The sequence below is a fragment of the Podarcis vaucheri genome (genome assembly GCF_965113315.1).
Source record: "Podarcis vaucheri genome assembly, chromosome: 14".
Lineage (NCBI taxonomy): Eukaryota > Metazoa > Chordata > Lepidosauria > Squamata > Lacertidae > Podarcis > Podarcis vaucheri.
In genome coordinates this window covers 49,737,114-49,762,241 of record NC_138752.1, presented here as the reverse complement: position 1 = coordinate 49,762,241, position 25,128 = coordinate 49,737,114, and the positions used below count along the sequence as shown (strand labels likewise).

Genomic DNA, 25,128 nt, shown 5'->3' with positions numbered 1-25,128 from the left:
TGTCTTACAGGCCCTGCGGAAGGAAGTTAAATCCTGCAGGGCCCTGGTCTCATGGGACAGAGCGTTCCACCATGTCGGAGCCATCACTGAGAAGGCCCTGGCCCTGGGGGAGGATAATCTGATAATGTAGATCAGGCTTCTTCAACCTCGGCCCTCCAGATGTTTTTAGCCTACAACTCCCATGTTCCCTAGCTAGCAGGACCAGTGGTCAGGGATGAGGGGAACTGTAGTCTCAAAACATCTGGAGGGCTGAGGTTGAGGAATCCTGATAGACGGCCTCTCTTAGTTAACCCTCTCTGATCAAACAGCTGCCCCCCGCAGCTAACATGATCTGCCAAACTTTGCTGATATGACAATTTATCATGTAGCCAAATTCTGGCATCTGTTTTTTTTTACTGTCCTTATCCTTGGCAAGCATGGGTTTGTTTGTTTCTTTACGCAGTACATGGTTCTGGCTGTTTTAAAAGATGTCTGCATGTATGCCTGCTGCAGACAATATGCACCGCGCGATGCACACGCTCAACTTCAAGAGACATTGAAGAGCTGAGACTGCGTGTCTGGGGTGCAGAGGCATGCAAAGCGCCACCGGCATTAAGATCTTCTTTGTAGACCTTAAGGACATCGGAGAGCCTGGTTGATGGATCAGCACCATTGTGATGAATATGGGTTGCTCGTGCGTAAGTTGCCGCCACTCCTGGCTAAGTTGGCTTGTTAAACCTTTTCTGTCTGGACAGCCCTTCACTCCGTGGCTGCCTCAGTCGCTAGCAGAATCCGTCAGTGGGCGTTTCTTAAACCTTTTCCAGCATAAAAGCTGTTTGACGCCACGTCTCCTCCTACTCTCCCTGCGCGGAAGTCTTCTGCGCAGGGAGGGTGTGGGTAGCGGAGGACCCGTGCTCTCCCCGCTGGTGTCCGGCGAAGAGTCCTGGAGCCCTCTCACCGATTCCCCCATCTGCCCTCCTTTATCCCTGGTGTTGCGCTGATTTCCTTCCCCCTCTGATGAGCTGCCTCTCTCCCTGCTGGGTCCCTCTCCAGCATCACTTGAGAGCCTTCCCTCCGCCTCTGGCTCCGATGTCAGTTCCCTGACAACCATGGTCCATCTACTCCAGCGGTCTCTTCCTGCAGTGGCCGACCAGATGTCCCATGGGAAACCTGCAAACGGGACCCCCAAGTGGAAAAGCGCTGCTCCCTCTTGCCTTTCCAGGCAACTGGTACAGTGGTACCTTGGTTCTCAAACGCTTTGGTTCTCAAACTCCAAAAACCCGGAAGTAAGTGTTCAGGTTTTTGAACCTTTTTCGAAAGCCAAGCGTCCTATGCGGCTGTCGGCTATTGTTTCTGGGATGCCTGCACCAATCAGAAGCTGCGCCTTGGTTTTTTAACATTTCAGAAGTCAAATGGACTTCCAGAACTGATTAAGTTTGGTGCTTTTGTTTTTGCTATTTATTTTCTGTTTTTGTTTTGGAGGCTTTTTCGATTAATTTGTTTTTGTGACTGTGTGGAACCCAGTTCAGCAACTGATTGATTGATTGTGTGACTGCAGAAATGGATAAAAGCCCCCCATCCAAACAATGACTATCATTAGTGCAGGCAAGGGGAAAAAAATATTTTTTTTTTATCATCTACAATACTGTCTTATTTATTTTATAGTACAGTACATTGATTATTGCTTTCATTTTATGGATCAATGGTCTTGTTAGATAGTAAAATTCATGTTCAATGGCTGTTTTAGGGGTTGTTTTTAAAAGTCTGGAACGGATTAATTTGTTTTGCATTACTTTCTATGGGAAAGCGTGACTTGGTTTTGGAACGCTTTGGTTTAGGAATGGACTTCTGGAATGGATTAAGTTTGAGAACCAAGGTACCACTGTATTCCAAGGTGAAGACCCCCCTTCCAGGCCACTTCTGAGGACAGTGGAACTGCCAGGAGGGCCTCTCCTGCAGATCTTCACTCAAGTGGGTCCTAGAATCATAGAATTGGGACCTGTAGGGAAGGAGGCGGTCTTTCAGATATTGATCACTTGGGATTGGGCCCAGAAACAAATTGGCAACTAATCCCACCTACTGTTGTTCTCCCTGCCTTCTGCCCTACCAGGTTCTCTTTCTCTTCATTGAAAAATAATTTCTTTTTCATTTTTGAAAACTTGGAACGCATTAACTTCAAATTCAATATCCTTTTCCCTTACTAAAAATAAACAAGGTGACTTCCCACCCTTACCTCTGTGGTGTTTTTATTCCTGCCCGTATTCTGCTGCATTATAGGTCAAACTATATCTAATACATAAGGGATGCGGATGGCGCTGTGGGTAAAACCACAGTGCCTAGGACTTGCCGATCGTATGGTCAGCGGTTCAAATCCCCGCGGCGGGGTGAGCTCCTGTCTTTCGGTTCCAGCTCCTGCCCACCTAGCAGTTCGAAAGCACCCTTAAAGTGCAAGTAGATAAATAGGTACCGCTTTATAGCGGGAAGGTAAACGGTGTTCTGTGTGCTGCGCTGGTGCTGGCTCGCCAGAGCAGCGATGTCAGACTGGCCACGTGACTCGGAAGTGTCTGCGGACGGCGCTGGCTCCCGGCCTCTAGAGTGAGATGAGCGCACAACCCTAGAGTCTGTCAAGACTGGCCCGTACGGGCAGGGGTACCTTTACCTTTATATCTAATACATATTTCCTCTATAGTGGTACCTCAGGTTACATACGCTTCAGGTTACATATGCTTCAGGTTACAGACTCCGCTAATCCAGAAATAGTGCTTCAGGTTAAGAACTTTGCTTCAGGATGAGAACAGAAATCGTGCTCTGGCGGCACGGCGGCAGCAGGAGGCCCCATTAGCTAAAGTGGTGCTTCAGGTTAAGAACCGTTTCAGGTTAAGAATGGACCTCCGGAACGAATTAAGTACTTAACCAATTAAGTAACTGTATTACATTTATTGTCGTTCTCAATCCGCTGCTCACAATTCAACTCCTGCCCACGATTTCATCTGAATATAAAGTTCTTTCTCAAACATTCCGAAGAGGGTTTCCATTCTTCAAGAAAAACATTCCTCACTTTGGTCTCTCACTCTTGCTGTCAGCTTCGCCAGTTCCACACAGCCCGTTGGTTTTTGCCATCCGTTCCTCTTTAGTGGGGACATTTTCTTCCTTTCCGTTCAGCACGGATAGGATTCTGCCAGCTGTTGTTGCATACATAAATAGTTTGATCATATTCTCTGGCACATTTGTCCCCAACATCCCTAGAAGTAAAGCCTCAGGTTTTGGGGAAATGAACAATTTTATCATCATCATCTTCGTTTCAATATATATCCTTTCCCAAAATCCCTTAGCTTTTTCCCATGTCCAATGAGGTGTTCTCAAAGTAAAGGAAGGATTGAACTCTGATTAATAAGAATACACACAGAGGCTTGAACCAGCAAGACTCTGGGAAGGGTGCATATAATAATCTCTCTGTCTGAGTGCCTCCACCCCTTGGCCCAGGTCCTTTTATTCACAAAAGAACTTTTTACAGAGTGTTCGTAAGAACCAATCAGATTTCTTCTGAGCATCTCAACAGACCCCACGTAGGGACAAAATTAAACTACCAACTACTGGTTCTTGATGTCAGATTTATGTCCGTTTATTCTTTGGCGTAAGGTTTGGCCTGTTTGTCCAATATAGAGAGCTGTGTATGCCATCAAATGCCAACAGTGTCCTTTCAGAAATAGACTGGAAAGAGAAGCTGCTGAATTGCAACTCATTACCAAACTTAAAACCATGGAGAGACCTGGTCTGAACAGAGACATTTGATTCTTATCTCATTATACATGACTAAGCCATTTCTCACCTTCTCACCCCTTGCCTTTTCCTGTAAGACCTATTACAGTCGTTAAGAGTCGTCAACAGGCTCATCTCAGCTATCTGCCAATCTCCCATTCCCACCACCCTTCTGAGTAATACCCCTCCCCACCTTCTCACTATATAGAAGGATCTGGCAACTTCTGTTTCAGTGTATCTGAAAAAGTGTGCATGCACACGAAAGCTCATACCAAGAACTAACTTAGTTGGTCTTTAAGGTGCTACTGGAAGGAATTTTTTTATATCAGAAAAGCTACATCAAAGAAACTTCCCACTGTCTTCGATGACCCAGGATGCCTGTCTGACGAAGCAACTGGGCTGTGTACGTGTCTTGTCAAGCAAGAGAGATGGACAGTAGAGGAAATAGCCAGAGATGAAGAGGGTTGTGGGATTTGGTCAGAAATTATTGTCAATGTATCAAACCCAGTCAACACAATGCATTCATCGTGGACACAATGGCTTGATGCATATTTTATAATTGCTCATAGTAATCCCACCTGACCCCACACTCTGGATATTTGCACTCCTACAGTCCAAGCCACCCAACCAGTCTCAATGGGTATCGGCCTCCACTGGTTGGGACAATTGGAAAGTATGAGGCAACAGCTGACTATTGAGTGTGACTCCATCCCTGTTGGCAACCCATTCACTGATGCACACAGAGACAGGCAGCCTTGCACTGATCCACCGATAAGAACACGCTCAGTAAAGGCACTGAAGTAATCGGTCCAAAAAGGACTTTCCACGTCATCCGTCCTCTTCAGTTAATCATTGAATCTGCAAGCAAAGCAATACAAAGAAGATGCCATGTTCCAAGAATTAACCTTTCACTTTGCTGGCTTCTGGATCTTGAGGTCTCTGGGTTCAAATCTCCAGAAGGTACAGTTAGGCTGCAAAAATCTGGGGCAGGCTGCCAGCGCAAGCTCCTTTGGCCCTAAACCCACAATGACTCCCTATTGGGGTTTTTTTAAAACAAAAAGCCTTTTGAATTGTGCTTTTATTCTCGTCAGAGTGTATTTATTTCATCATTAATTTTCACTAAGCAAATGTATTGCCCGCAGCCATTAAGATAAGGCAGATAACCTTTGCAAGAGCTGAGCTGTAAAGGAAATAAATCTACACCGAAGGAGCTCCTTCACGTCAATTAAGATAAGCCTGGGGAAAATGAGATGAGATCAGGAGAACCTGTGAGCAGGCTATGCTTTAGGGAGAAGATGCCACCTGCAAGGTACAGGCAACCAGATTTTTCTCTGGGAAAGGCTCTCGTGTTTATTTGGAGTTTGGGCGTCACAAGGCAGGACAGCGTGTCAGACAATGATGTGTTCACCCAAGCCCTCATTCCCAGCACGCTCGCACTCCTGTCTCCGTGACGACAGGAGACATACAGGCAGGTTGTGCGTCCACAGCAGTGGCCCGAGGAGAAATGACCACTGGGAGGACTGCAGACAGAAGAAACGCCATGGTGCATCTGCAGCAGCGCACCTGGTTGTCTTCATCTGCCCCAGCTGCAACAAAACATGTCTCTCCTGTTATGTATTCAGTACACTCATACCTCGGGTTACAGATGCTTCAGGTTGCATTTTTTTGGGTTACAGATCTGCCGAAATCTGGAAGCACTGGAACGGGTTACTTCCGGGTTTTGGCGGCCGCGCATGTGCAGAAGCGCTAAATGGCACTTTGCGCATGCGTAGAAGCAACGTATCACAACCCACTTGTGCGCAGATGCAGCGCTGCGGGTTGCGAATGTGCCTCCTGCACGGATCACGTTCGCAACCCGAGCGTCCACTGTAGTCTGTGTTTGCCTGAGCTTGAGTCTGGACTAAGTCTTCTGAGCCCCTGTGTTCTGATTTGATACATGTTATCTGTTATGTACTGAAGTTCTCACCCTGGGCCAGCAGGGGAATACTCTAGATGGTTTTCACTCAGGTCCGCATATGCAAATAAGGAATTGAAAGTGACGTTCAGTGATTGGATAGTTACAGAAAGTTGTTACTGTTGCTTTTTAGTTGAGCTCTCTATAAGCAGGCTGGCTGAACCCTTCATTTCAGTTCTGTTCTGGCCTGTGAATAAACAAGAGCTGTCTGAAGAATCGCTGTGTTGTCTGATATGTTCGCCCACAACTTAACAATATCCAATCACAGAACATTTCAGGATTTGGGCTTCTGCCATTGGCCCTTAAACTCTGAGTCATGATTCGCAGCTTGGACGTTTAGACAGCCAATCGCGTTTGGAGTGGGAGTGGCCCAGGCCTTCAGAAATGCATATAAACAGTTGCTTTCCCCTGGTGTCTAGTTCTGTTAGTTCAAAAAAGGCTCTTTGTCCTGGTCCCGGGGGCTAACCGAGAGGCAAGGTCCGAGTCCAGTCCGAGGTCGATGGTGCGGTATGGAGGCTGTCTGTCAAAGCTGTAGCTGGGTCCAAGGCGGGGAGTTGGGTGAGGTCAGGAACTCTGGCAGAAGAGCAGGACAGGGTGCAGGCAGGAACAGGCTACCAACAATGTTGCTACCGCAACTTGGGACTGGCTGGCTTTTATCTGCCCCGAGGCATAGGGCCACCCCGGTCCACAGGTGACTCGCCTCTCCTGGCCTGGAGGCAAGCACTCCTCCTTCAGGAACTTAGTTCCCTCTGCCTCTCTGCCCTGAGCCTCTGCAGCTCAGGAGAGGCTGGAGGGTTACTGGACCCAGAGACAACCTCACCTTCCCCTGACGGGGCTGAGAGTGGAGCACCTGCAGGCAACGGGTCCTCCATCATCTCAGGAGCCAGAGCAGACTCAGCTGGTGCCTGCACCTGAGGATCCAGCACAGGTGAGGACCCTTCAGGCTCAAGCCCCAGCCCCGGCTCAGCTGGTTGTGGAGGCGGAGAATCCTGTACAGGCTGGGATTCCTCAGGTTCAGCCTCCGAGTCCGAATCCCAGGCCATCACACTCTTGCTGTTATCACTGTGTCTTGCCTCGTGGGAACCCACTATACTGCATCTCCCATATCAGTCTCTACGGCCACAGCAGGTGCTGTAACTCTCCAGCAGTTTGACTGACATCCCCAGAAATGCACTCTTCCATTGTCTGCCAAGACAGATGGATGCTATGGTGCTTATAATAGCTGGGTGATAACAAGGTATTTAGCAAGTGGATTTGTCTGCCTAAGAACCACCACTGGGATTTCTACAGGCTTAAGATGTGCTTAAAATCAAAGGCCAGGTGTATTAAACAAACTCAACAACCCTAAGCTTAGATCAAGAATGGGGAACCTGTAATTCAGCTCCCATCAGCCCCTCCCTGCGTGTTGAAAGACCAGGGATAGTGGGACTTGAAGTCCCACAGTATCTAGAGGGCTACAGGCTCTCCATCTCTGGCTTTGAGTTTATAAAGACATGTCCCCCAACATCCCAGAGATTCGCTAGGACCTTGTCCCCTGTCCACACCATGCAGATTCTTAAAGCTTCTTCCCTCTTGCATTTTTTGACCCTGGAAAAAAATCTCTGCATTTTCACAGGTTTCTAATCGTGGTGTATTGGTAATGACAAATGAAGCTGGGAATAGAACATTTCGTCTCACAAAAAAATCACTCTTTTACTTATCTTTTAGGGTGGCTGCCACTGGAATGTTCTTCATTTGCTATCTGGATAAGAATTAGGAATGTTCACACGGAAAGCCGATCTGACCAAATTTCTATCTCCCATCCCAACAGACAAACATGGAAGTTACATACACCCCATGTATTGGAACCACATTTAAAACCCATAGCTCCCCCCTCAAAAAAACCCCTGGTAATGGTAGCTTACCCCCCCCTCAGAGCTACAATTCCCCAGCAGCCTTAACAAACTACAGTTCCCAGGATTCTTTGGAGTAAGCCATGTGCTTTAAACATGCGTTAAATCTGGTTTGAACGTATGGGACCATAATTTATGTTTCAGTTGCTAGACCAGAGTGCGATTTGTGGAAAACTTTTGCAACCCCTGTTTGAGAGTCTCTTTGGGTCATCAAGTTGGCTATAATTCTTTATGTGTAGATGATGCAACCTAGACTGCCAGGTCTGCCAGGAATCAGGTCTGGGGCCTGGAGCGCTGCCATGCCTCGTTTTCGAAATTAAGCACCAGATTGCTTTGTAAACAAAGACCATGTAAACTCAACCAGATTTACTGTTGGGTGAACACCAAGTATTTTGACATTTGCTTACATCCCTGTCAACTGCCCCGGAAAAACTGGGACATCCAATTTTGCCCCACAAGTGTATGGCGAAAATTTGGGGTGCCTTCCTCTCACATGATTTTGGGTCAAGATCTTGCCCCCCCCAGCTTTTGGGGGGATCCATGATCTTGCACAGGACCCTGAAACACACATTTTGGGTGCTGTGCCTGAAAAAGCTTTTTTTCCCCTGGGTCTGTAATCTTGTGTGGTGATGTCAGGGACCAGACTGAGGATTACAGTGGTACCTTGGTTCTCAAACGCCTTGGTTCTCAAACAACTTGGAACCCAAACACTGCAAAACCCAGAAGTAAGTGTTCCGGTTTGCGAACATTTTTCAGAAGCAGAACGTGCTCCATTTTGAGTGTTACGCTTCCTGTTTGAGTGCCACACTTCTGTTTTGAGTGTTACGCCGAGGTCTGTCTGTTTTTGCTATTTATTTTGCATTTTTGTTTTTGCAGCTCTTTTTTGGGGTTTTGCAACTGTGTGGAACCAGTTCAGCTACTGATTGATCGATTGATTGATTGTGTGACTGTAGTACAGTACATTGTTTATTGCTTTCATTTTATAGATCAATCGTCTTGTTAGATAACAAAATTCATGTTATATTGCTGTTTTAGGGGTTGTTTTTAAAAGTCTGGAATGGATTAATCCATTTTGCATTACTTTCTATGGGAACGTGTGCCTTGGTTTTGGAACACTTTGGTTTTGGAACGGACCTTGGAACGGTTTAAGTTTGAGAACCAAGGTACCACTATACAGGGAAAATTACTTTTTCTGGGTCCACAACCTTGCACTGGTCACGTGACTTGCATGGGATTTCAGACGCAGAAGTTGGTGTCCCGAATTTGGGCCACGTCTTGTTGGAAGGTATGCGTTTTTGACTGAGATCTGCCCCATATGATCATCTGTCCTAGTCCCCATCTGTCCCCATACATTTACAGCAGTACCATAATCGCTTTAAAAAAATCATGGCTTTACGCAAATCTTTTATATTATTTTATTTAAAATGCTTTTAGGCTGCTTTTCTATGCAAAGTGCCCGTCCAAAGCAGCTTGCCATAAAACTCGAAGTGTATGCAAAATTGTAAAAGTTAAAACTAGGATTTAGCAACACACCACTTTTTTAAAAAAATAAACGGAGCCAGAAAGAGTAATTCAGTCAGACGATCCCATATCTGGCAGGTCAGTTGTGGGATGAGGAGTCTTTGGGGTCTTCGAAAAGCCTTAGGTGTAGAAATTTGACATGAGTATAATGAAAGGGCACAACCGTGAAACCACTGTAAAGAAGCTGCTCTCGAATGCACTTTCTGCGTAGGATAGCCCCAAGTGAGTTATTGTGCAACAACAAGATCACAGCACACGACCGTGGCTTGCACGTTTAGCAGTGGGGACAGCGAGGGGACTTTCCGGCTTTTCGGCTTTTCCAAGAGAGGAGAAATCCTACCTCTTGATTTACCAGAATACCTGATGCAGGGGGAGAGAATGTGACGGAAAGGTTCGCATACTTTTAAACCCCCCGGAGCTCTGAACTGGAAGCTGGTAGCCCGATGGCGTTGTTGACTTTTTCTGCAAAACTTCCCAACCTCTGATTTATTGCTGTTTGCTCTGGGGGAAAGGTAACCAATGCAGCCTTGTAAATATTTCGCTCCAGTGGCAACCTCATAGGGAAAGGGGAATTTATGGCAACATGGTCAAAACCAGCTTTTGTACACTCCAAGAGTCCCTGTTTTGGGAAAGGCCCACTTTTCTGGTCTCTGTTCCAGACCTTGATTTTGCGTTTTAGGGGTGCCCAGTTAAAAATATCCCATTGCATGGTGGACCTGTAAAAGGGTAAAAAAAGTGCTGGGAAATAATCTGTAACGAATTGGAAAAAAATGTTTAAAAGTGTTGCATATTTAGCAGATGAATTGCACTGCAGAAAGTGTGCCGGGGAGACCACGTGTTCAGGAAACAATGAAGAAACGCAAAAATACCTTTTGCTTGGCTTTAATTACAAAAACAAAAATTCCTCTTACATTAAATCTATAAGTATGACCCATCCCATTCACCAGGGTACTGAGAGACTTACACGCTGCTCTTTATATACGATACCCAATTGCTGACACAGCTGAATTAACACAATTTAACAGCACCTGCTGTACTGCTTCACGGCTGAAAAACTAGGTCATGATATTTACTCTGGCCTTTAAAGAGATACACATCTTGTGAAACAATAATGAACCTTAATATTTAAAGAAACCATTAAACAAAAAGTATTTCCCCTACCCTCCAAAAATGGGGTCATTTTTGTTGGGGATAATCAGGCAGAAATTCCCAGGTGTCAACAAAGATTATTTATGTATGCCACTACTGTGGCCCATGTTTTGTTGGCCCAAAAATGGAAAACCAACTAAAGAAGAATGGCAACTTAAACTGATGGAATATGCGCAGCTTGCAGACTTAATATATAGAACAAGAGAACAAGAAGAACATACATTTAAAGAAGATTGGAAAATGTTTATTGAATATATGGGGGGGGGAATTGTGTACACTTGAAAACACTGGCAGCATTAAGATAAATTCAACAGTGTAAATAAGTTATGATGGATGTAATAATGGAATACTGAATGGTTTAGTTTATGTAAAACATGCAGGGATTTATGATATGCAAAATGCACTATGGAAAGAGAAGAAGGGAAGTCATTGATAATGTAAGTAAGTTTAAATGAGTATTCTAAATTGTAAAACAGAAAATGTAATATATAACAACGCTCTAGCAGGGGAAGGCATAATGGCGATATAAAGTGTGCAACCTCTAAAATGTGTCAAGTTGCCATGAAAGAAAACGTAGAAACTCCCTGGTTCAATTCACAGCCTTTCCAGGAGACACTCCTGCCTAAAACCCAGGCGTGTGGCTGGTCGTCTGTGTACACATTGAGGAGCTGGATAAACGAATGGTCTCACTCAAAGAATGGCAGCTTCTCCGCTGTCTTCTCTTAATAAATGTTATTATTAGAGTGACCTGATTTCACAGCTCTTCCCTTGGAAAACCGAGGCAAGGCCAGAGCCTGCTCAGCAAAGTCCACAGCTCCGCTCCTTCTCCCTCAGCATTGTGTTGTTGTGGTGTAATTTCTCACGCATGTTTTGAATGCAGCAGAAACAAAGATAAGGACTTGGCTGGGGAGAGCGATAACAATGCGCAGAAGCTTTCTGCTCAGCCACGGACTCCCCAAGCAGGTATTTTTACAGGCCAAAGGGGAACCTGCAGTGTTTGAAGAGGAGGAAAGGTGAGAGCAATCTGTTCTCTTAGGGGAAGAGTATGCCAAAGGCCACAAGAGGAGGGATATCACCTGCCAAGGGGGAGGCTGGAAGCAGAACCCTCCCTGGACCAGCGCCACATTGGAGGAGATCTTGGTATGGGAAGGGACTGTTTCTGCCCTTGGGATACAACCTTTATCGACCCCATAGACACCTCAACACCACCGGAGACTGGACCATCCACCCACATTTTTATGTCAGTGAACCATCTTTCCCAAAGGCTGCAGCTTCTGGGAATAAGGCTTCACCATGTTTGACTGGGCAATGTTATGAAACGTAACATCTCCAAGGGTTCGAGAGCAACAAGGCAGAGATCTCCTTCACTGCAGCAGTGGGCTTCAATCTCTACAGACTGAGGGGCCTGACTCCAGCTGCGACTTGCAAAAACCAAGTCTGTCAGGAGATTTGTGTTATTACAGTACTTTTTAAGATATTCTCTGAACATTGTCCAATCTTTACCAAATTTCTGGTTAGAATTTCCTCTTAGTCTCCCAGTCATCCTTGCAAATTCTGAATATTCTATCATCTTTGCTTGCCCATCAGTTTTTGTGGGGATTACATCACCTTTCCAGTTTTTTTGCTATTAAATCCTTACCGCTGTGGTTGTATACATAAAGAGGGTTCTGTGGTTTTTTTTGTTTTTGTTTTGGTATATCAATGGACATAATGCCTAACAAAAAGGCTTCAGGTGGTTTTTTTAAAATGACAATTTAAAGATCTTTTTGAGTTCATTGTATACTATATCCCAGAATTCTCTTAACTTCGCACAGTCCCGCCACATGTGCATAAAGGTACCAGCCCCTAAGTTCTTCTTATGTTCTTACATTGTATTATGTTCCTTAATTCTTGATATATGTCCACCCATTTCAGCCACTTTTTTTCACTTGGCCCTGGTCTTAGGGTTCTGGTAAAAAACAAAGTCAAACCCACAAGCCCAAAATCTTCCCATGGCTAAGCAAGGATGTAAAGTAGGGATGTTTCTGACAGCTCCAGTGAAATCAGCCTGATAGGAAGCGTACGTGCATGTACCACCATCCAGCCTCTTACTATGTGAAAATTCACTTATCCAAAAGTAAGAATTATGCCCAAACTTCACTATACATTCCACAGATTCAGATATCGGCGGCAGCTATTTTCAGGCAGAAACCATGCAGGGAAGGAGCAAAATCGGACAAATCAGAGAGGAGGAGAGATGGGACAAGTTAGTTTTTCCTTTGTGTCTCTTTTGCTGGTTGGCTGGAGCTGTCTCAGGAAGACTCCATTGGAAATAAAGGAGGCGGGGTGAGATGGGACAAACCCCAGATTAGAAATGTTCCCATAGGAATTGATGGAAATCATGCATTCGCTATGCAAACACTTGCCTAAGAAATGATTTTCAGGGAAGGCAATGCATTTTGTAAGCGGGAGCTGCACACACTTGAATAGGTAAGGTAAAGGCAAAAAGTTAAAGGACCCCTGTATGGTTAAGTCCAGTCAAAGGCAACTCTGGGGTTGCAGTGCTCATCTCGCTTTCAGGCCAAGGGAGCCGGTGTTTGTCTGCAGACAGTTTTTCCGGGTCATGTGGCCAGCATGACTAAACCGCTTCTGGCGCAACGGAACACCGTGACGGAAACCAGAACGCATGGAAATGCTGTTTACCTTCCTGCCACATTGGTACCTATTTATCTACTTGCACTGGCGTACTTTCGAACTGCTAGGTTGGCAGGAGCTGGGACAGAGCAAGGGGAGCTCACCCTGTTGTGGGGATTCGAACCGCCGACCTTCCGATTGGCGAGCCCAAGAGGTTCAGTGGTTTAGACCACAACGCCACCCGGGTTGAATACGGCTCCCTCAGCATAACGGGCAATGCATCAATGGCAATTCTCAGTTCCTATAGCTCTTGTGAAACGCACACAATGCCTGATAAGCAGAGAATGATAACACCATGTCCTGGACACTCGATTGGGGTTATCAATCAGAGCGAACGGGAACAGCAAACCTCCTAAGCCAACATGTTCACAAGGCTGCCATTCCATTTGTGGGGTGTCTGGAGAGAGATAAGTGCCGCTGGGTCTGCACTCTGTCAAAACTGAGAAAAGAATCGGCCTGTAAACCTTTCACTTATGACACATCCCCCCTCCCCCTTAAGTCCTTTTTGTGAATCTCCCTATTTTAATTCTTAGTGATATTATGCTTCGGCCGAAAAGAACCACATGCCGCCATATCTCTCAGCTGTGCCAGTGAAATTCTGAAGGCGAATGAGAAACATTTCCTAAGATACACTGTTTTGCAAAGCCGTTTCCCTTAATATAATGCATCTTTGTATGTTCTTTTCACCAGTATATGTCTGCACAGTATATACATTTCTGGACACAGTCGAAGAACTGGAGTGCAAAATACGGAGGAGTTCAAATTTCAACAGGTGCCTGTGTTTCATTTCTTGTATTGTCCTGGAAAAGGAGAATTAGGTCAAGTTGCCTGAATCGAATTTCTCCCCTTCCCCTAACCGGGAGGTGGATAAACAAACACCCAGTTTCCAGATTTGGAGCTAAGGGTCTTTCCAAAGCTAAGGGACCTGCAGGTTGTGTAACAGTGAGATATAAATCTAGGGCAGGTATAAATGTAATCCCGTGATCACCTGCCCCACAGGGCCAAAGATCACTCCCCGTTCAGCTGTGGTCCGTGGCAAGAGACTATAAAACCCCAGGCTGATAAAAAATGGCCAGAGTCCATCACAATCAGTGCCAACAACCAAGATACATAGGGATTCCCCTTTCCTCCTGCTTCCCTTATCAAAGACCTCCCTCTGGCATTATACATGGCCCTAGTCACTATTTCAAAAATTATGCAATGGTGCTTGGTGCCCATTGGAGCTGCTAGGGCAGAAGGGAGCCTGACAGTAGGTGGCGCTAGAGAGCCAATGCCAGGCAGAGGCAATTCATTCTAGTTTCTTCTCCCATCTCCCTCCTGCTGAGCCCCACAAGAGGCAATGCTGAGACCAGCCTCCACTGTGACCATAGCTGTCAACCTTCCCTTTTTTGGCAGGAAATTCCCTTATTCCAGCGCCGTTTCCTGCTGCTTCTCACTTCTATCCCGGATTGTTGGATATCCCGTAAACCGTCCCCGGGACAGGTGAGGCTGCTGAGCCCTTATTTTCGAGGCTGCTGATCCCTTATTTTCAAATCTGAAAGTTGACAGCAATGTCTGTGACCCGGGCACTGCTCAGTGTGCTGTCCAGCTGATAACCCCAAGGGCTTTGCAGAGGTGCCCACCTACAGAAGGCGAGTGGACTGGCGCAACTGAATGTTATATAATTGGGACCGCATCTTTTCCTGTGTCTGAGGGAACGAGGGGATGTAGGACAGACCATATGGCCCTAGCAGCTACAGGGGTACCATCCTGAACAAAATATTGCTGCGTGGGTAGGCAAACCCCACCCTGCATAATCGATCACATGGCACGGCACAAACACACCATCGGAACGGCAATGCCCACCAAATTTGAGGCCACTCAAATATTTTATTGGGGAAGCTAAAGACCCCTCAGACCCTAGGAGTTGGCTCCTATGTGCAGCTATGTTCTCCCACATTTCCTACTACTCCTGGCCTCTGTCCCACAGCATCTGCTGCCTGGGGCCACTGCCTCATGCTGTTTAATGGTAGGGCCGGCACTGGTCAGGACAGTTGGAGCATGCAGTATCTCAAGTCAATGGTAAATGTTGAGGCTGGGCCCTGAGCTGCAGCTGCTGGGATCCTGGGCATTCAGGCCATGATGATGATGATGGTGGTGATGAAGATGATGATGATGATATTTACTATAACCCCATCTATCTGATTGGGTTGCCCCTGCCACTCTGGACAGCTTCCCACCTAATATAAAAACACAACTAAACACCAGACATTTAAAACTTCCCAATACAGTGGTACCTCAGGTTAAGTACTTAATTCGTTCCGGAGGTCCGTTCTTAACCTGAAACTGTTCTTAACCTGAAGCACCACTTTAGCTTATGGGGCCTCCTGCTGCCGCTGCGCCACTGGAACACAATTTCTGTTCTCATCCTGAAGCAAAGTACTTAACCTGAGGTACTATTTCTGGGTTAGCAGAGTCTGTAACCTGAAGCTTATGTAACCTGAAGCGTATGTAACCCGAGGTACCACTGTACAGGGCTGCCTTCAGATGATTTCGAAAAGCCATGTCAAAAGCGGGATGATGATGATACCACTTTAAACAATTATGGCTTCCACCAAAGGATCTGTTCAGGTCCTGAGAGTTTAACAGCAAGCCTCTCTTCCCCTCCCAGAGCCACAATTCACAGTGATGCAAGCATTCCCCTTCATAGAGAACTCTGGGAATTGCCGCTTCCCCACGGAATTCTGGGAGCTGTAGTTTGTTAAGGGTGCAAAGAATTGTTAGGAGACCCCTTTCCCCCTCCCAGAGTTCCCAGGGAAAGACGGATTGGTTGTTAAGCCACCCTGAGAACTGTAGCTTTGTGAGGGGAACAGGGGTGTCCTCGCAACTCTCAGCACCTTTAACAAACTACAGATCCCAGGATTCTTTAGGGAGGAAGCCATGACTGTCACAAGCGGTACGATACTGCTTTAGTGGTGTGGTGCGGATGGGGATTAAGTGAGACCCTGCTGCCTCAGTATTGCCTTCACCTGGGGCGGGGAACTAGCTGTTGTTGGTCTCCAACTTCCATCAGTGACAACCAGCATGAACAGTGGCCAGGGACAATGGGCCAAAGGTTACGCCACCCCTGAAGTGGAGCAGCTTTTGAGATGACTCATTTATATTACGAGGCAGCATGTCTGTGTTGGTTAAAGGATTGGATAATGCTGGAGAACACTCAGTTATTAGACTTGGAGGGGTATGGTATCAAATTTGGCTGGCATGCATGTTTGTGGTATGGTAAAGCTAAAATACATAAAAAGTTTTTGAACCATGTAATTAGGAAAAACTTATATAGAGTTTGAGAGAAATATAAAAACCTGCTGGAAAGGAAAACACTCTTATGGCTTTCACCTATAGTAGAGCTACCATACATCCAGATTTTCCTGGGCATGACCAGGGTTTCAAAGGCGGAATTGACATCCGGGGGAAATTTCCAAAAGGCGGCACTTTGTCCTGGATCTTGGGCAAGTAAATCGAAAAATCACATTATTATTTTTTGGCTCAACAACTTTTGAGGTGTTCTGGTTTTTACTTTTTGAAATATGGAAACCCTAACCTATAGAAGCAATTTCGCTGAAAAAACTGAATATGGAAAACTATATTTCTCAGAGTGCTTTAATAATCCATCCCTCTTACCAGGGAACTCTGCGAGGAGAACAGGGGTCTCCAAAGAACTCTCAGCACTCTTAACAAGCGACAGCTCTCATAATTCTTTGGGGGAAGCCATGGCTGTTTAAAGTGGCATTGTAATGCTTTAAATGCACAGTGCAATTGTCGCCCTCATCCCAGACCGCAATATGACATTCACCTCCCCTCTACACATAACCCTCTTTATCTTTCCCTCTTCGCTTTTCAAAAAGCCATTAGAAAGCTGTTTTTGTTCTCTGGTTGTTTTGCAGAGGATCCACCTCGCGTTCCCTCTTTAATGTCCTTACCCTTCATGCCTTCTTTCTCCCATTATAAACACTCACAACGGCTTTGGTTCAGGGTTTATATGATTTTATTGTACTACACAAAAAGCCCAGGCCACCTGCAGGCCGAGGCAGCAGGGAGCGCTTTGTGGAAAATAATAAGAATAATAAATATTCGCTATTCTTTTCTGGAGAAATCTGGAGCAGCCTTTTTGGAACGAAAACACGGCCTTCTCTTTTCATTCTCCTCCAGGAGTCTCACGCGTGAGAAAAACTATTTAATTTTGCTTTTACCTGGACAAAAAGCACACTCTCCCACCTGCTGCAATTTTCTTTGGGGAAGCTTCAGCCAAGTCCTTTCTGCCCAAGCACTGGCAGGCTTCAGTTAAAGTGGTGAAACCTGTCAATCTGTAAAGCGAGGAGGCTAAATTGAAGATGTAACTGCTTTTCCTTCCTCCTTCAGAAGGCCAAAGGGGTGGAGGGAAGCTGAAAACTCCTATATATTTTTTTGCTCATCACATTAAGAGCTTGAGTCAGCTGTGCCTTTTTTAAAAAACAAACAAACAGCAAAGGCCCTATTAAAAATCACATCATTTTCGTCCATTTAAGCCGAAATTGATCGAAAATTGGGTGGTAGCGAGGAGGGACGAAGCCGCATCTCTGGATTTGGCGCGGATCGATGGAGAGGGGAGAAGCTCTCATCGTTGATTGGGTTGAGTTTTCTCGGCCCGACAGAGTCGCTGTCATCGTAACGCTGTGTCACCGCTATGTTTCTTGCAGAAGTAGGTCACTGTGTGAATGTATGAAATAACACCCTGACGCACCGTCGTTTCCAGAGAAGAGGAGAGGAAAATATTTGGCCTTAATTGGGGTGGCCTGAGTGCCTTGGAGACCAAATCTAGGGCAGAAGGGAAGAGAGAAGACCCTCCCCAAGTCCTTTCTGCGCCTCTTGGTCAGGCTGATTATCATTCTTCATCCCTTCGAGAGAGTTCTCTAGCAAGGCAGATTTCGGAACCAAGACACAAAGGCTGCTTGTATGTAAGAAACGGCTAGCTAGAACCTTCTGGAAAAACCCACAAGCAGGCTGTGAATGCAGCGATGCCACACCTTCTAGTTTGTTCCCAGCACCCGGTATTCAGAGGTAGACTGCCACTTAACATGGAAGCTCCATTCAGCTGTTAAGCAGATAGAGAAAAGTCCCCACTTCCCTTGTGTAATAACACCAAGACTCATCCAACAAAGCTGAGCGTTGGGCGATTCCAGACAGGCAGAAGGAAGTCCTTAGTCACATGGTGCGTGGTTAACCTATGGAACTCTCTCCCACTTGAGGAAGTGATGGCCACCAACCTGGATGGCTTTGGAAGAGGATTAGGCAAATCCATGGTGATGCTTCTGAATACCAGTTGGTGAAGACCACAGGAGAAGAGAGAGCTCTTGCCCTCAAATGTTGCTTGCTGGTTTCCCAGAGTTTGGCCACTATGAGAACAGTCTGCTGGACAAGATGGGTCCCTGGCCTGATCCAGCCATCTCTTCTCATGCTTTGAAGTCCATGAGATCTAGCTCCTGCCGCTTTCTGTGCTCCAGCCTTCCTATCCGAGCTGTGCCTCTTGGGTTTCCTGCTTTCTTCCCCATTCAAAGTCCAAGCAGAGCATTTGTCGAAATGGGGAAGGACCCGTATCTCAGCGGCTGAGCATGCAGAAGGTCTGAGGTTCAGTTCCTGGCATTTCCAGGTCAACAAGGGTTTAAGTTAGCAGGTTGTAAATACCTGGAGCCCTGGAGAGCTGCAATCAATCAGAGCAAGTGATCCCAGGCAAGATGTGCTCCAATGGACTCTGCATAAATCAACTCCTCCTTTCCCCAGTCTTTGTGGCTTTTTGTTAAGGATATTCCAGGAAAGCTACTTCTGAATTGTCAAAAAAGAGGACACAGATTTGGCATGGCATTTGCATGTGCTGATTTAAATGCCTCAATGCAAAATTAGAAGGAATGGCTCTGTTGTCATACATTTCCTGTTGTACATAGGAACGTAAAAATCATGGAATCATAGAATTGTCACATTGGAAGGGGTCCCAAGTGTGGGAATGTTCAGGGAGACAGAAGAGGATATATTGCTTATTAATATTCTTCCTAGGGGATGCGGGTAGCACTGTGGTCTAAAGCACAGAGCCTGGGGCTTGCCGATCAGAAGGTCGGCGGTTCGAATCCCCACGACGGGGTGAGCTCCCGTTGCTCGGTCCCTGCTCCTGCCAACCTAGCAGTTCGAAAGCATGTCAAAATGCAAGTAGATAAATAGGTACCACTCTGGCGGGAAGGTAAATGGTGTTTCTGTGTGCTGCTCTGGTTCTCCAGAAGCGGTTTAGTCATGCTGGCCACATGACCAGGAAGCTGTACGCCAGCTCCCTCGGCCAGTAAAGCGAGATGAGCGCTGCAACCCCAGAGTCGTCCGCGACTGGACCCAGCAGTCGGGGTCCCTTTACCTAATATCCTTCTTAACATGCACTAGCTAGCACATTCTTTTACTCAGCCGAGTTTTACATTCTCTTTTTAAATGCACAGCGGATAGCTGGTTCCAGGCTTATGTAAGCCTTTCACTATTAAAGGAAAAGGGACCCCTGACCATTAGGTCCAGTCGTGACCGACTCTGGGGTTGCGGCGCTCATCTCATTTCTGTTTTGGATACCCTCTAATTGTCCCTGTCATCATGGCCATCTGTAGATATTCTATCATTTGGACCTGCCACTCATTTATCGTAGGTGTTTTGTCACTTTTCCAGTTTCTTGCAATTAAGATCCTGGCTGCTACTGTATTGTACATAAAAAGTGGTCTATTTTCTAGCATCAGGGCTTTTCTCAGGGTTCCTTTACACTGGACCTACGCCCTTGAAAAAGAGGACAGCCAGCCATTTCAAACCGAGTCAGATGGGCAGGGTACAAATAATAAAATTATTATTATTGCCACCTTAGCTGCTACCAGTATTGGATCTGCAAGCTCAAACAGAGAAGCTTCTCAAAGACGAGTTTTGCCAGATGTGATGACGAGGGATCAAAACAAGGATGCGTCGTCTCAGCTTCTTGAGCACTCAGCAAACACCAGCCCTCCTGCGCCAGCTCACCAGAGCCAGTCCAGGCCAGAACCCTCCAGCTCAGAGCTGGATCTTGCTTCATCACAGGCTGGATTAATCTTGATCTTTCTTTCTTACTCCTGCAAAAGAAGCGAAAAACCACTATTGGGGAAAACACACACCCACACACACACCCCTCCTGGAAGAAAAGCTGCCTCCTTAATTAACGAGTCGGCAATTGGCATTTTCTTCCTATCGCCCAAAGGAAGAGTGCGGGGAAAACACTTAACGAAAGCTGGGCAAAACCAGAGAGAGTTAGACTTAATAGGTCCTGCCAATTAACTTGTATTTGCATTCTCTTTCTTTCCCAGAAGGAAGGAACATGGGTTATGCAAACTGGTTCCAAGACCAAGGACCGGCTGGTTTCCATGGAGGAAAACATCAAATCGGCCCAGGTCTGTTACAACTAAATCTGCAGGGTTCCAACTGTTGTGCAGGACCAATAGGCACAAATTTGTCAATTTCAGTTTCTCTCTGTTTTTCATTTCTCCGTTCTCAGCCTCCTTCTCATCCAGGTTGGTTTCCCCATCACATCCACCTGCGTTTCAACTCCCCAGCCTGGCAGAGCAGGGCAGCCTGAGACTGACAGGGGACTCACTTTGTCTCTAAGGTTCAGCCAGCCCCCTGGACCAACAACATCTCGTTATAGAATAATTCGGGGTTGGCTTTTACAACCCAGCTTTCCATCCAGGGATTCCATCCCCCTGAATTCACGATCAGTCAGAGAAAATGGAGTGGAGGCAGGATCCGGTGAAAGGAAGGAAGATCTTTATTTTTCTGTTGCAACAGAGCCCCACCACAACCACCACTTGCAAGGAGGTGAGGACCCAGAACAAAGGTGTGCAAGAACCTTTAAAGCATGGGTAGGCAAACTAAGGCCCGGGGGCCGGATCCGGCCCAATCGCCTTCTAAATCCGGTCCGTGAACAGTCCAGGAATCAGCGTTTTTTTACATGAGTAGAATGTGTGCTTTTATTTAAAATGCATCTGGGTTATTTGTGGGGCATAGGAATTCGTTAATCCCCCCCATATATTCCGGCCCCCCCCATGGGTTGAGGGACAGTGGACCAGCCCCCCGCTGAAAAAGGTTGCTGACCCCTGCTTAAAGACTTCTGAAATTGCCCAACCCCTTAGCCAAAGGCCAGCCAAAAGGCATCATACACGTGTCACAGAAAGAGGCCGTCTACAACAGAAATTTGAGAGAGTGGCTTCTCTCCTGTCTGCCAAGGTATATGATAATGGTCACTGATTACATTATCTGGTGAGTCTCTTTTGAGATGGTAAATACTTTAGTTCTTGAATCCAGGTCACAGGCCTACCCGATTCATACACAAAAGGCAGGATTTGTAGGATTTGTAAGTGAAAGAACTACATTGGGAAAGGTTTTTCCAAAGTATTTCTTTAGGCAGAGGAAACATCTATAGTCTTTAGGAGAGCCAAGATATTTTCAGGATTGTTCTCCTGTACTATTTCAGACATGTGGTTTTTATACTTATGTTTCTGTGTTTACCTTGTGCACTTAGGAACATTCATTTTATATTTGAGACCTTAGAATTCTTTTAACAATCCAAAACATCCTGACCCCCATAAGATAAAATAAAAACAGGTGGAATGATCCTGGGTTTACATCAATGGAAACACCAGGGAAGCAGCTTGGCCCCAAGTCAAATAATAAATGCTAGGGTTTTTCATCCTCTTAGAGAAAAATGGACCAAATTGTTTCGTGCCTGAGGTGCAAGAAACTGCAAAAGTTGAACGCCTCAGGCTAATCTCTCTTCTCTTCTTTTCCTTTGCCTTCAGCTGAAGAAAATTCATCAGCTGGGACAAACTTTTATGTTCAGGAAAACACCATGCATGCACACACCCCAAACAAAAGAATAATTACATGCTGTCAGGGGCTCAGGAACAGAGGCACACACAGGGGAGAGAGGAGATGGAGAGCGAAGGGGAAGGATCTGAGGGCAGCGTAGGGGAGTATGGCAGTGACCCGAGAGATTCCATGAGCTTCTCCAGCGAATCAGAAGATTCCCAGAAGGAGGCGCCGATGGTCAGGGCAAGGGGGGCCAGTGGGGACTCCCAAAGCAGCAGCTGGAGATCAGGGCCAGCTTCCCCACCAGAGCGTAGTGGGGGGGGAAGAGTCCCAGGTGTCAGGGCCAGTGTCTCCTCCAGCAGGGAGAGAAGATGAGTCGAGACTGACCACACCTCCATCGGAGAGTGGGGGAACGGAGGGGAGGTCGAGTACAGCTAGCCTCCCCGAAGGGGGAAGCAGTGACAGGAGCAGTGTAACGGTCAGGAGGAAGGTTGCCGGCTGGGCGCGCGCGCCAAGTTCAAATGTACAGGCGCGCGGGACAGCAGAAAGCCCGGATCGGGAACCAGGTCCTAAAGCCCGCCGGAGGCAGGGGGAAGACTCAGGGGACTCAGCGTCAGAAGAGTCTAGGAAGGGCGAGACCCCAGCTGACAGGCGGACCCAGAGGAGGAAAGAGCAGAGGAAGAGGTGGAGCAAGGCTAGAGTCTTAAACTGGTGTCTGGGGGGAGGAGACTCAGACGGAGCTTCAGCGGTCTAGAGGTTAAGACGTAGAGCTGCGCGCTGCGGCTGTGAAAGCAAAACTGAACTTCAATAAAGACTTTTGTATATAACAACAAACCAGCATTGGTCCTTTGTGAGCTGGGACCTCGGGCAGCTCTGACACATGCTTTGTGCTTATTATTGATTATTCATTTATGGCATTTCTAAATTTTCTATTTGGTCCCCAACCAGAGAGCTAACAGCGTCCAAAGAATTTATAGCCTGGATAAGAGAAGACTGAGAAGTCATATAACAGCCACCTTCCAATATCTGAAGGGCTGTCGCATGGAAAATGCAACGAGCTTTTGCCCTGCTTCTCTGCGGTAGGATTAGAACCAATGGCTTCAAACGCAAGAAATGAGTTTCTGACTCAACTTCAGGAAGAACTTTCTGGAAGTAATAGAGTTGCCCTATTTCAAGAAGTGAAAATCTGAATGCAAAACAAGGAAATTCTTGACATGGATACATCTCACCGATTCCCACACGGACACTGTTTCCAACTGCTGTATTCAGCCTATGTCTAGAAAATTCTGCAAAGAAGAAGAAGAAGAAGAAGAAGAAGAAGAAGAAGAAGAAGAAGAAGAAGTTGTTTTATTTATACTCCCTGGCCAGAGCCAGGCTCAGGGCGGCTAACAACAGTAAAAATTACAGTAAAAACATAATGGGGAGGGACTATTTAAAATACAGGTTAAAATGCAGTTTAAAATGCAGCCTCGTTTTAAAAGTAGCCCATAGATCAAAACCATTAGGGAAGGGAAACATAAGGGCCAGACTGAGTCCAAACCAAAGGTCTGGTGGAACAGCTCTGTCTTGCAGGCCCTGCAGAAAGATGTCAAGTCCTGCAGGGCCCTGGTCTCTTGTGACAGAGCGTTCCACCAAGTTGGGGCCAGTACAGTGGTACCTCGGGTTACATACGCTTCAGGTTACAGACTCCGTTAACCCAGAAATAGTGCTTCAGGTTAAGAACTTTGCTTCAGGATGAGAACAGAAATCGTGTTCTGGTGGCGCGGCGGCAGCAGGAGGCCCCATTAGCTAAAGTGGTGCTTCAGGTTAAGAACAGTTTCAGGTTAAGTACGGACCTCCGGAATGAATTAAGTACTTAACCCAAGGTACCACTGTACTGAAAAGGCCCTGGCCCTAGTTGAGACCAATCTAACCACCTTGTGACTTGTGACCTCCAAAATACTGTCATTTGTGGACCTTAAGGTCCTCCACGGGGCAGACCAGGAGCAGCCATAGACAGTAAGAGCTGTTCAACAATGGGAACAGACTCCCTTGAAAGGTGGTTCCTTGGAGGTTTTTAAGCAGAAGTTGGGTGGCCACCTGTCATGGATGCTTCAGTTTCAAGGGGCTGGACTGGATGACCCTCGGGGTCCCTGCCAACTCTATGATTCTATGATAAAGGCTAGGAAGGAAGCGCCGATGCTTGACCAGCGCAAGGTGATCTCCTGCTGACAAAGGCCCCATTCACAGTGCTGGGTTATAGTCACAGCGTCCCCCAAAGAATCCTGCCATTTGTTAAGGTAGTTTGAGAGGTATTAGGAGACCGCCTGATTCCCCTCCTGGGACTTGGATGATGGACTCAAGGGCATCCTGATCAAATTTGCAGATGACACCAAACTGGGAGGGGTGGCTAACACCCCAGAGGACAGGATCACACTTCAAAACGACCTTGACAGATTAGAGAACTGGGCAAAAACAAACAAGATGAATTTTAACAGGGAGAAATGTAAAGTATTGCACTTGGGTAAAAAAAATGAGAGGCACAAATACAAGATGGGTGACACCTGGCTTGAGAGCAGTACATGTGAAAAGGATCTAGGAGTCTTGGTTGACCACAAACTTGACATGAGTCAACAGTGTGATGCGGCAGCTAAAAAAGCCAATGCAATTCTGGGCTGCATCAATAGGAGTATAGCATCTAGATCAAGGGAAGTAATAGTGCCACTGTATTCTGCTCTGGTCAGACCTCACCTGGAGTACTGTGTCCAGTTCTGGGCACCACAATTCAAGAAGGACACTGACAAACTGGAACGTGTCCAGAGGAGGGCAACCAAAATGGTCAAAGGCCTGGAAACGATGCCTTATGAGGAACGGCTAAGGGAGCTGGGCATGTTTAGCCTGGAGAAGAGGAGGTTAAGGGGTGATATGATAGCCATGTTCAAATATATAAAAGGATGTCACATAGAGGAGGGAGAAAGGTTGTTTTCTGCTGCTCCAGAGAAGCGGACACGGAGCAATGGATCCAAACTACAAGAAAGAAGATTCCACCTAAACATTAGGAAGAACTTCCTGACAGTAAGAGCTGTTCGACAGTGGAATTTGCTGCCAAGGAGTGTGGTGGAGTCTCCTGCTTTGGAGGTCTTTAAGCAGAGGCTTGACAACCATATGTCAGGAGTGCTCTGATGGTGTTTCCTGCTTGGCAGGGGGTTGGACTCGATGGCCCTTGTGGTCTCTTCCAACTCTATGATTCTATGACTACAATTTCTAGACTGGCTTAACAACTAACCCCCCCTTCCTGGGGAACTCTGGGAATTGTAGTTCTCTGAGGGCAATAGGGGTGTCCTGGCAACTCCCAACCTC

General features: G+C 46.5%; 1 long non-coding RNA gene across 1 annotated transcript in view; it reads right to left on the bottom strand.

Annotated features, from left to right (window-relative positions):
• The window catches only part of LOC309519151, a 289,434-nt gene extending 264,534 nt beyond the window's left edge, over positions 1 to 24,900 (bottom strand). The window contains exon 1 of the long non-coding RNA XR_014213691.1: positions 24,600 to 24,900. This is a non-coding gene — a long non-coding RNA (uncharacterized lncRNA). The remainder of the gene's footprint in view (positions 1 to 24,599) is intronic.
• Between the last annotated feature and the right edge of the window lie 228 nt (positions 24,901 to 25,128).